We start from the raw sequence: 10,356 nt of genomic DNA, 5'->3' as shown, positions 1-10,356 counted from the left end.
ATTGTGTAATCATTTGTTGCAATTTTTTTTATTGAGTAGGAACGTCTCACATTTCAACGATTTTATTTGCATAACTGGCACTAAGAGGTACCATGGTGTCTATTATAACTTCAATGCCTCTCAGAGCACAGAGATTCATAGTGCTAGTTGTTTCAAGAAGACTAATCTATTCATTCATTTTTTATTATATTTCTATACCGAAAACCGTGTCCGTTTGGTGTTGCTTAGACTAAAACCAGGCTACTTCTTAACGTGAATGTCGTTAAAGGCGAGGTTATAACAGCTAATAGAACGGGCAGGAGTGTTCTTTGATTGTCATACCAGTGTCCTGCGATATTTAATCAGCATCTACTGGTGGAAGGGCGTATTGTCTTCACAGCGCCTATTTCTGCAGAGAAGAAATCGTACATTTATACATTCTTACTTTATACATTTCACTATAATGTCATTCATCATAAAAAAATGTAAATCTTAAAATACCTATGCAAAGTTTGCGAGATTTTTCGTCTACCTGCCGCACCGCACCTATCAAAGTGAAAAAAAATAAAATAAATGAGAGGGGTCTACGATAACAAAGTTTTTGTAAAGCGACACAGGGCGACCTTTCACAATATAGTATTTTTTGTATCAAACCTTTATCCCACTTTCCTAATAAAGTTTATTCGCTTTAGATAAAAAAAAAAACTGAGATCGGATTTTGAGTGACTTCGGAATTTTAAAAATAAATTCGAATATTATGATTTCGTATTTATTTCGTAGTGAAAAGTTATGTTCTTCTGACTTATCAAAGAAAGTAAGAAAAATACTACATAGGTAGGTACGTTTTAAAATTATTTTTTAACCAATATTGTGTGTTTTAACTAATGTGTGAACAGTTCGTTAGTTATATATCAAAGATCATTATCATCAAGCTTAAAGGATTCTGATTTTTTTTCTTTGCTTTCTAGACGTTGCTCACTTGTTTCCCGAGATTATTGAAAAGTGATTATCCACCTTTAGATAATAGGTATGTACATAATATGTGGTCTAATTGTTATATGTAACGATGAGTTCGTTTGCCCATTAAATAAAATAAATAAGTTACTCATGGGTTATTGGCATCAGTAGTTGCATAGTCGCCAGTGTTGATTTTGTGGACTGTTCGGAAATAAAGGACCACTTATGGAAAGATGCAGTGTAAAAGCACGTCGCTTTGGATTAAACACAGTTGCATTTATTAAACAAATTTCGATAGACTGAGAAACAAAAAATGTTATGCAATCCTCGGATTAAATAAAAAAAGAATCATGCAGGTGCAGTGTGACTTGCGCATTCTGTATGTAATGTTGTGAGACAAATTTTGCTAGAGATTTCATTTTGCTGGGTGCAAATGTAAAGGATCACAAACAATAACGCCGAGCTTCATTTTTAAATCACGTTATTATACCTACTACGAAATTAAAAACAAAATAAAGTTGGTGCGATTTGGATCGCTTTGCTTCTGGTATTGCCAATATCTATAAAAACTGAATTGAAGGCAAAAGGTGGTTAGACGTCATAATTTAATTTGTTTTTGAAATAGTGTGGGAAACCATTTTTTATACGAAAGAACAAAGGGAGTCAGAAAAGATTACACGCAATAATTTAAGGCGATCCCGTTATGATTAAAAAAGTTTTCGTTGAAAAAAATTAATGGCTCGTGTATCTGCAATTTCTTTTTCGATTTGTGTTTTTTTTTTTGCAATTAGCCATCAAGTTCGACGAGCTCAGTAGGGGAGGTCCGATAGAATGAGTTTTGTGTTTTCTGTCGATCAGTTAGAAGTTATGGAATATTGTTAACTTATTTTCATAAAAATAAATGATTCGAATTGAAAGAATTCAGATCCAGGATCCTAAGCTGAAAGGTGCTTCAACATCTTGAATAAACAAAATTCAGGGCTTAGATTACATAGAACTAGTCTGTCGGTCAAGTTGGTAGCTGCCATCAGCTCGATGTTTCAATTTATTGATTTAATAATTTAAAGATTTGAAATACATACATAAAGCTTGCAATACCTTTTACCTACTAGGCATAATAGATGAACATCATTATTTTAGTAGAGTAATGTAAACAATTGTTAAATTCATATGATAAAAGCCAGTGATGCTCACAATATGATAGTTCTATTTCTAAGTCTACACGAAGGAAGGTGCACAAGCGCGGCGGTATGGCGGCAATAGCGAACAATTGCCACTAATGCAGGCTCAATTTATTTACGAACCAGTCGCTAGGGGCGCATGTGGACAGAGACAGCATTGAGTGGAGAAGCAAATTTTCACATATTATTTTCAAAGATGTCAAGTCTGTAACCTCATTTTAATAATCATAAATCATAATAAATCACTATGAAAAAGGCGATGTTCATGGTTGGTTTAAAAAAACACAAGTTATTTTTTTCGTTAAAACTAGTTTAATGGTTTAAGTTTTTTCCGATGTGTTTACTTATATAGAATTTTGTAGCCTTGTTTTTTTAATTGTATATTAGGTAAGAATTATGTTAAGAATTGCGTCACGTGAGAGTTGAGACATTAGAACAGCATCGACATCATAGACTAATCAAGATTTAAGTAATTGTCACTTATCTATTTCATTGTTCTATACAATGTAGCCTTTGCCTATTGTTGGTCTTATACGTGGAAGAAGATTTTAATTAGCAAATAAAAAACATGGCCAGATGAATATTTAATTCTACACTTATTTACGTTTTACTCGAAGGGTTTATTTATTATTTATTCATATTATCATTGAAGGTGACGCTTAAAACAATAAGCGATTATAAGTAGCAAACAGAGATCAACGACCTCATTTGCTTCTGGTAGGTACTTATTTGTACGCGGAAGGCGTTCAATTCATTGCTAACGAGCTACTCCAAGGTTTTCCTCGTTCGTTCGCAGGAGGAGGACATTGACTCAAGCAGTGTAAACAGTTCCTTATCTCAAGCTTCGCTGCAACGCCGCCGACGAGTCACTCGCAGCTTTTATCTAAAACAAAATTGTTGTTGGTAGATATTTTAAACACAAGTTTATTGTCGACTCGTTGCTAAGTAAAGGTACATTTTGTGTTTATGTTTGTGTGGTAGTTGCTGCGAAATAAGGTCAATAATTAATTATGGTTAGCGAATAAAAATGAATTACAATATTGGCACACATTGACGTAGTCATTGTTCGAATGTAACCTAATCACGTTTCGAGTCATCGAGCATAAAAATATTATGTAATCCCCTTAAACTAGGTGCGACAGCAGCTCGTCTGCGGGCCTAGTGAAATAAATAAATCTACACAGCCATAAATTGAAAAGCTGTACCTAAAACACAATTAATTAGAACGTGTGCAAACAGTGAAACTAAGTAAGCAGCGTCCGACGGTCGCAAGGCGTTCGTTAATTGACGAAAAGTTGCAGTCTAACGTATATTTTATGCGGAAGCATGGTTTCTGGGTTCCGATTATGATCTCGGGCAAGGCGGGTGTACTCTAGACACGGCTCACGTTGATAGCAGTAATTTAGAAAGCTGTTTTTTAGCCGCAAAGGGCAGATGCCCACCAATCAAAATGTGCATTGTACATTGGGGTTGTTTTAATCGACTAGTCATGACGTAACAGTGAATTAAATGAACGAGAATATTTGCTCGGTTGCGATACATACATATTATAATTTTAAATCCTTAATTCTACGAGTGACACGCTTTAAATATTTATCGGAATAAAACTATCGAGTTCCGCATAACGCAGTTTCATTAGTGGCTGCAGGAACAAACTTCTAAGATCTTGAAATACATAAACACGAATAATGATTTAATATCATAAGAGAAAAAACCTTTATGTGACATGTCTGCATAATACGGACCCGGTGTCTTTTTGAAATCGAGAAACAAAAGCGGCTGTATAATTTTATAAAATTTGTAAAGACGGCGAATCCGAGGGCGGCCGGACTTCGCGTAGGCGTTGCGGGTCGTATCCAGTCACTCGTTTTTACCTTTTTGCCGCTCTACCCTTGCTTAGCTTATGTAATGAGAAACGACTTTTTATTTTAACTCTCCCGCGCACGACTTGCAGCCATCGCAGGTAAATAATGACCCTCTTTTTTTTCTTTTTATTCGCCACGGGTGGAATTTATATCTCTTGCATATCAAAAGGCTCTTCTACTTGTATTACCATTTGTTTTCGTTAAAGATGTAGGAATATTCAAATTCGTTAAGTGTCATGTTTATTTTTTGTTTTGTGAAACATTGATAGGTATGCCAGTTTGCGCAGTATTATAATTAAGTGGATATTATTTAAACACTTATTCGAAAATTTAAATTTCCAATAGTAAGATCAAAATTACAAGTATGAATTACAAGAATTATATGAAGAGATTATTTTTTTCCGGATCATATTTTATTTAAAAAATGAGCTAGCCACTACTAGCTTTATGTCACTTATGTCATCGACTTTCTGTTTATTTTTGTGAAGCCAATCGAACTGTTTTGGTAGTTAAGCTGATTAGAACACTTTAGCTATTTTCATCCAGTCAAAACAAAGATTCGTCCAGTACAAATCCCATATTCCTGATAATTATTCATTTCATAATTCCTAGCTTAGTCACACTCCTCTTTGTCCTTTGTTTACTTTAAACAGTGAATATACCTAATGTTTAGCGATCGGGAATTCCAAAGTTTTGATCTCTCTGAGTCTCTAGCCTAACTCGTCTTCCTCGTCATCAACGATTGATACTACTCAGGAGAAGACAAATTATAATAAAAACAGAATTCATTACTGGTGGTAGAACCTCTTGTGAGTCCGCACGGGTAGGTATCACCACCCTGCCTGTTTCTGCCGTGAAGCAGTAATGCGTTTCGGTTTGAAGGGTGGGGCAGCCGTTGTAACTAAACTTGAGACCTTAGAACTTATATCTCAAGGTGGGTGGCGCATTTACGTTGTGGATGTCTATGGGCTCCAGTAACCACTTAACACCAGGTGGGCTGAGAGCTGGTACATCCATCTAAGCAATAAAAAAAAAATCATTACTTCTTTAAAGGAATCATGCGTATTTTTGTCTATATTTTTACGTATTTTTCGGTAAAAGCTACCTACCGACTTTCGGTAATACCTACGTAATTAGTTATATTGGCGGTTGGGTAAACCACCAACCACAAACCTGTTAAGTGTCTACCTGGCTATTTTGCACTTCAAATCGAAACCCATGATTGCTTCTCTCATAAAATAAAGGATAGTGATACGACCCGACTAACGAAACGCTAATTAATAAATTCTGCGACTTAGTTTTATTGAGCCCTGGCATAGTCGCAACACGTCATGCACTGGGATTCGTACATATTAACCCGCGTCCATTGTACTTTTGTTTAGTTTGACTTTGTTTACTACTGTACCATCCATTTTCTTTTTTTGCCACGTGGGTACCATCCGGCTTTGGAATGAGCTCCTCTCCACGGTGTTTCCCGAGCGCTATCACATGTCCTTCTACAAACGAGGCTCATGGAGAGTACTTAACGTTAGGCAGCGGCTTGGCTCTGCCCCTGGCATTGCTAAAGTCCATGGGCGACGGTAACCATTCACCATCAGGTGGGCCGTATGCTCGTCTGCCGACAAGGGCAAAAAAAAACTATTTGGTTTTTTTACATTCCATTAACGAGAATGTAAAGGGAAACCATATTATTATTACGTGTGTAGGTACATCCTTACTGAGTGTTACATCGTTATTAATTTGTAGACTCCTTTTCTCTTGTTAATTACGAATAAATACAGTTTATTCTAATGCATTTTCGTTGCTAGAACACGTACTAAACAATGAGGTGACGAGTTCTTTAGTGACCTAAACTAAAATAAATACTTATAATTTCAATAGAATAAGCATGCATTTAATACAATAAAAATTCCTGACATGTAAAAAAAGAAAACTAGCAATTCACAAACAAATCCCGACATGCAGCGGCGAGCTCACGACTCACCTAAAAAAGTTAGTAGTCAAATATCCTTTGCCTGGCACAGTCCGCGTAAACTGCCTGCAAGCGACTGGTAACACACAAGGTGATTTCAATGAAATGAGTTGGTTTCCTATTAGAATTTCGTCTGTGCAAGCAAGAAAACGTCAGTGTGCAACAGGCCTCGGAATTCGGGTTCGGGGTGAATACCCTCGAGCCGGTAAAAACTATTTTCAAGGTTAGGCCCGCGTGGAAGGGAGCGTCGCGAGTCGTATGTTGGAGGGCGAATTCGGCGTGGCGCGGGCGAGGGGGAAGGGAACACGGACGCGCCGAAATGCTGATAGCCCTCCGCCCCTGTGTCTATTGCACCTCGCCCCGCGACTTCCTAAAGCCTAGAAACTCTGTAAATTAAAACGAAGACGAGTTATTAAAAAAAAAAAAAGTATTCTTTTCTATTTATACTACAATACTTTTTCTAATTAACATTTGGACTGTACCTTAACAAAAAAAAAGTTAGATGACTACGGACTGTTAGAAGCATATTTATGGAAGCATGTGAAGATTGGTTACCCCGGTCTCCGGAGACCCATCTGGCGCTCTTCGCCGATGACACCGCCATCTACTACTCGTGTAGGAAGAAGGCGTTGCTTCATCGACGACTTCAGACCGCAGCTACCACCATGGGACAGTGGTTCCGGAAGTGGCGCATCGACATTAACCCCACGAAAAGCACAGCGGTGCTCTTCAAAAGGGGTCGCCCTCCGAACACCACGCTGAGCATCCCTCTCCCGACTAGGCGCGTCAACACCCCCGCCCCCGCCGTTCGCCCAATCACGATGTACGACCAGCCCATACCGTGGGCCCCGAAGGTCAAATATTTAGGCGTCACCCTCGACAGTAGGATGACATTCCGCCCCCACATCAAGACGGTACGCGATCGTGCCGCCTTCATCCTAGGACGTCTCTACCCGATGATATGTAGGCGAAGTAAAATGTCCCTTAGAAATAAGGTGACACTCTACAAAACTTGCATACGCCCCGTCATGACCTATGCAAGTGTAGTGTTCGCTCACGCGGCCCGCATACACTTAAAATCCTTTCAAATCATTCAATCCCGTTTTTGCAGGATAGCCGTCGGAGCCCCGTGGTTCGTCAGGAACGTCGACCTCCATGACGACCTGGACTTAGAGTCCATCAGTAAGTATCTTCAGTCGGCGTCCATGCGCCACTTCGATAAAGCGGCACGACACGAGAACCCTCTCATCGTGGCCGCCGGTAACTACATTCCCGATCCTGCGGACAAAATGGAAAGCAGTCGACGTCGCCCAAAACACGTCATCTCGGATCCTCCCGATCCACTAACGGTGCTTTTAGGTACTTCAAGCACCGGTCACCGTTCTCGTCGAACCCGTCGCTTGCGACGAAGGGCTCGACGAGTAAATTAACTCTCAGACACAGCCCACTGAGTTTCTCGCCGGATCTTCTCAGTGGGTCGCGTTTCCGATCCGGTGGTAGATTCTGCGAAGCACGACTCTTGCTAGGGTTCGTGTTAGCAACATCGTCAGGTTTGAGCCCCGTGAGCTCACCTACTAAAGTTAGGCTACGCTGAAATAGCCGCTAGGGCTATCAGCTTAGGTAGGAAAAAAAAAAAAAAAAAAAAAAAAAAAAAAGAGAAAAAAAATTATTACGACTAGCCAAAGAGGATTCTGTTAATTTAAATACTAAAATTTCGATGTGCTGGCGACAGTCCGTAGTTTTTTTTTGTAGAAACAGTCCAAATGTTAATTAGCAAAACTATTATATAAATAGAAAATTATACATTAACGGGCAAAACTAATTATTTGAAAAGTATGCCACGCGTGAAACGTTCCAAAATTATTTAGTGAAACTGTATTCGGATTCAATTCGCGTTTGTTCGTTGTATGACTGGCACATAGGCTACGGTCCCCTTCGTGTAATTCGCCATTAGTCCCCATTTGCACTCGGCTTTTTACCTTAATGAGGCCCCGATGCTTTCTCGAGGCACGCACACGCAACAAATACGCATTTTTGTGCAGCAACCCCAAACAACGCACGAAAAATACCCAAGCGACATGGACACGAAAACAAAAGCTACACTCGACTGTGCCTTAATTATATTTTATGAAAATATTCAGAGCTGATACTCATATTTGTGTTTGAAAGTTTAGGCGATCGGGGAATCTTTGGTTCCAAGACCTATTTATTGTTGCCGTCAACTATACGGCAAGTGAATTTTCAGATTTTCCATTAATTTTATTCTAATAAGTTACGTCTTAATTCTTATAGGTATTCCTGAAAATTATATTGACACTTAACACAGCAAATGCTACCGGTGGTAGGACCTCTTCTGAGTCCGCACGGGTAGGTACCACCACCCTTGCCGTGAAGCAGTAATGCGTTTCGGTTTGAAGGGCGGGCAGCCGTTGTAACTATACTGAGACCTTAGAACTCATATCTCAAGGTGAGTGGCGGTATTTATATTGTCTATGGGCTCCGTTACCACTTAACACCAGGTGGGCTGTGAGCTCGTCTACTCATCTATGCAATAAAAATAAAAAATGTGGTAAATAAAACGAGGCAGACGACCTTATTATGTCTATTGTTGGTATTCTTTTTGTCATTGACGAACTTAGGTAAAGTCTTGAACGACTGCCTTTATTCATCACAACGGTCACTGTCGATTTTGAAGCACGAAGACGAAGCCAAGCCAAGCATGCCAAATGTACAAGCCGGGATTCACGATTGCTAAATTAGGCAGTATCACTTGTCCCGGGATCAAGCTACGGCATTTTCGAAAGACTACAAGAACAGTCTAGTTACGAACGATTGATAAATTGTTACCTATGTGATAGGCATTTTACCCTAGTAAACTATTTATTTAGTCTTAAAGAAAGAAAGAAAGAAAGAAAGAAATCATTTATTCGCCAAGCATAGTACATTAACATTGTACAATGTATTTTTGTGTATATTGTGTAAGTGTAAATATTATCTCTAAAACAGAATATTAAACGTAAAGTAAATCTCGAGTAAATAATATACTAAATTGAACATTTTAATTGAATAAGGAAAAATATCGTAAGGGTTGAACTATAGCTAGGCATAGAAGTCATAAAATTTCAATTTATAACAACTCTGTATTTAAATACCATAAAGAGGATACTTCTATACTTATTTTCTGTATACATAGATAAATATATTGGGTATTATACCCAGGATACAATAATTTATATTTGGCAGTTGACAAATTGTCTAATAGATCGATTGGTAACAGATTCGCTGATGGAAAGGAGGGTTCATACATGCAGGGGTGATGCTTCCGGAATAGCCGTAGTCTTCGTATATCCGGTAGGTGCGAGTTGCCTACATAGTGATGCGAAAGTAAATTTTTTTGCTAAATAAAAAATTAACGCGAAATTAGTATAGTCTGCAAAGTAAGAAGTGTTCTGAAAAGTTCCCGATGTACCTATTTATTGTATTGTTTTATTATTACTGTAGGTACATTTAAAAAGCCATCTTTGTAGGAACATTTTTGTACAGAAATTATATATACTTTTTTGAGCATTGCTAAATAGTAATATTGCTAAATAATAGCTTCGTTGGCCTTATAAGTCAGAGATATTATGATCATAACCAGAGAGTATGCGGGAAGGGTTGCTCAGTAAGTTTTTGCTGTTATTTTACACGGAGAAAAGAACAGGTTGGTAATCCACCTGTTGTCTCATCTGTTACGGAATTCACATGCTTTTATTATTTATACTTTTGTTGTTTAATTTATCATTTCTAAAAAGTATATTGTGAAGACAACGTCCAACTTTCTAGCATGTAAAGTGTGTGCCGAATCAATTTTTGCACGGTTTCGCTTTGCACTATACCACAATTTCAACGTAACTTCGCGTGTAAGTAGCGATTGTGTTGCGTACGTACGTACGTAACGATCAAAGATTTTCGCCTATTATCATGGTTACTTCGAAAAGTGACGAATTGGCAATAAGTATTCAACACGGTTCTGATTTTCATTGACCTTTAAAATATTCGGATTTACTTTCATTATTCCATTCGAGAATAATAGCGGTAGGCAGCGGCTTGGCTCTGCCCCGGGCATTGCTTAAGTCCATGGGCAACGGTAACCTCTCACAATCAGGTGGACCGTATGCTCGTCTGCCTACAAGGCCAATAAAAAAATAAGAAAAAGAAAAAACTAGTGTAGGCTCGCGACGTACGTAACAATTAAGTGGCTAGCTTTAGGATAGTGCGTGCAGTGGGTGCGTGCGATAGCGATCTCAGCGTGCCCCTCGGTCCTCGCCCTGCGCGCCCCGCACTCCTACAAAACAACATTCTGAGTATTTGTGAAGCAGAGGGTTTTTTGCGCGAAGCCCGAGGGTGGCGGAGCGCAATC

At 38.7% G+C, this 10,356-nt stretch overlaps 1 long non-coding RNA gene across 1 annotated transcript; it reads left to right on the top strand.

Annotated features, from left to right (window-relative positions):
• The first annotated feature begins 599 nt into the window (after positions 1-599).
• LOC110385550 (uncharacterized) lies at positions 600-3,165 on the top strand. Its single transcript, XR_002430813.3, has 3 exons — positions 600-813; positions 948-1,006; positions 2,914-3,165. It is a non-coding gene; the product is annotated as an uncharacterized LOC110385550 (long non-coding RNA).
• The last annotated feature ends 7,191 nt before the right edge of the window (positions 3,166-10,356 follow it).

The sequence above is a fragment of the Bombyx mori genome, chromosome 13, assembly GCF_030269925.1.
Source record: "Bombyx mori chromosome 13, ASM3026992v2".
Taxonomy (NCBI): Eukaryota; Metazoa; Arthropoda; class Insecta; order Lepidoptera; family Bombycidae; genus Bombyx; species Bombyx mori.
This window is presented reverse-complemented; position numbering and strand designations above follow the sequence as displayed.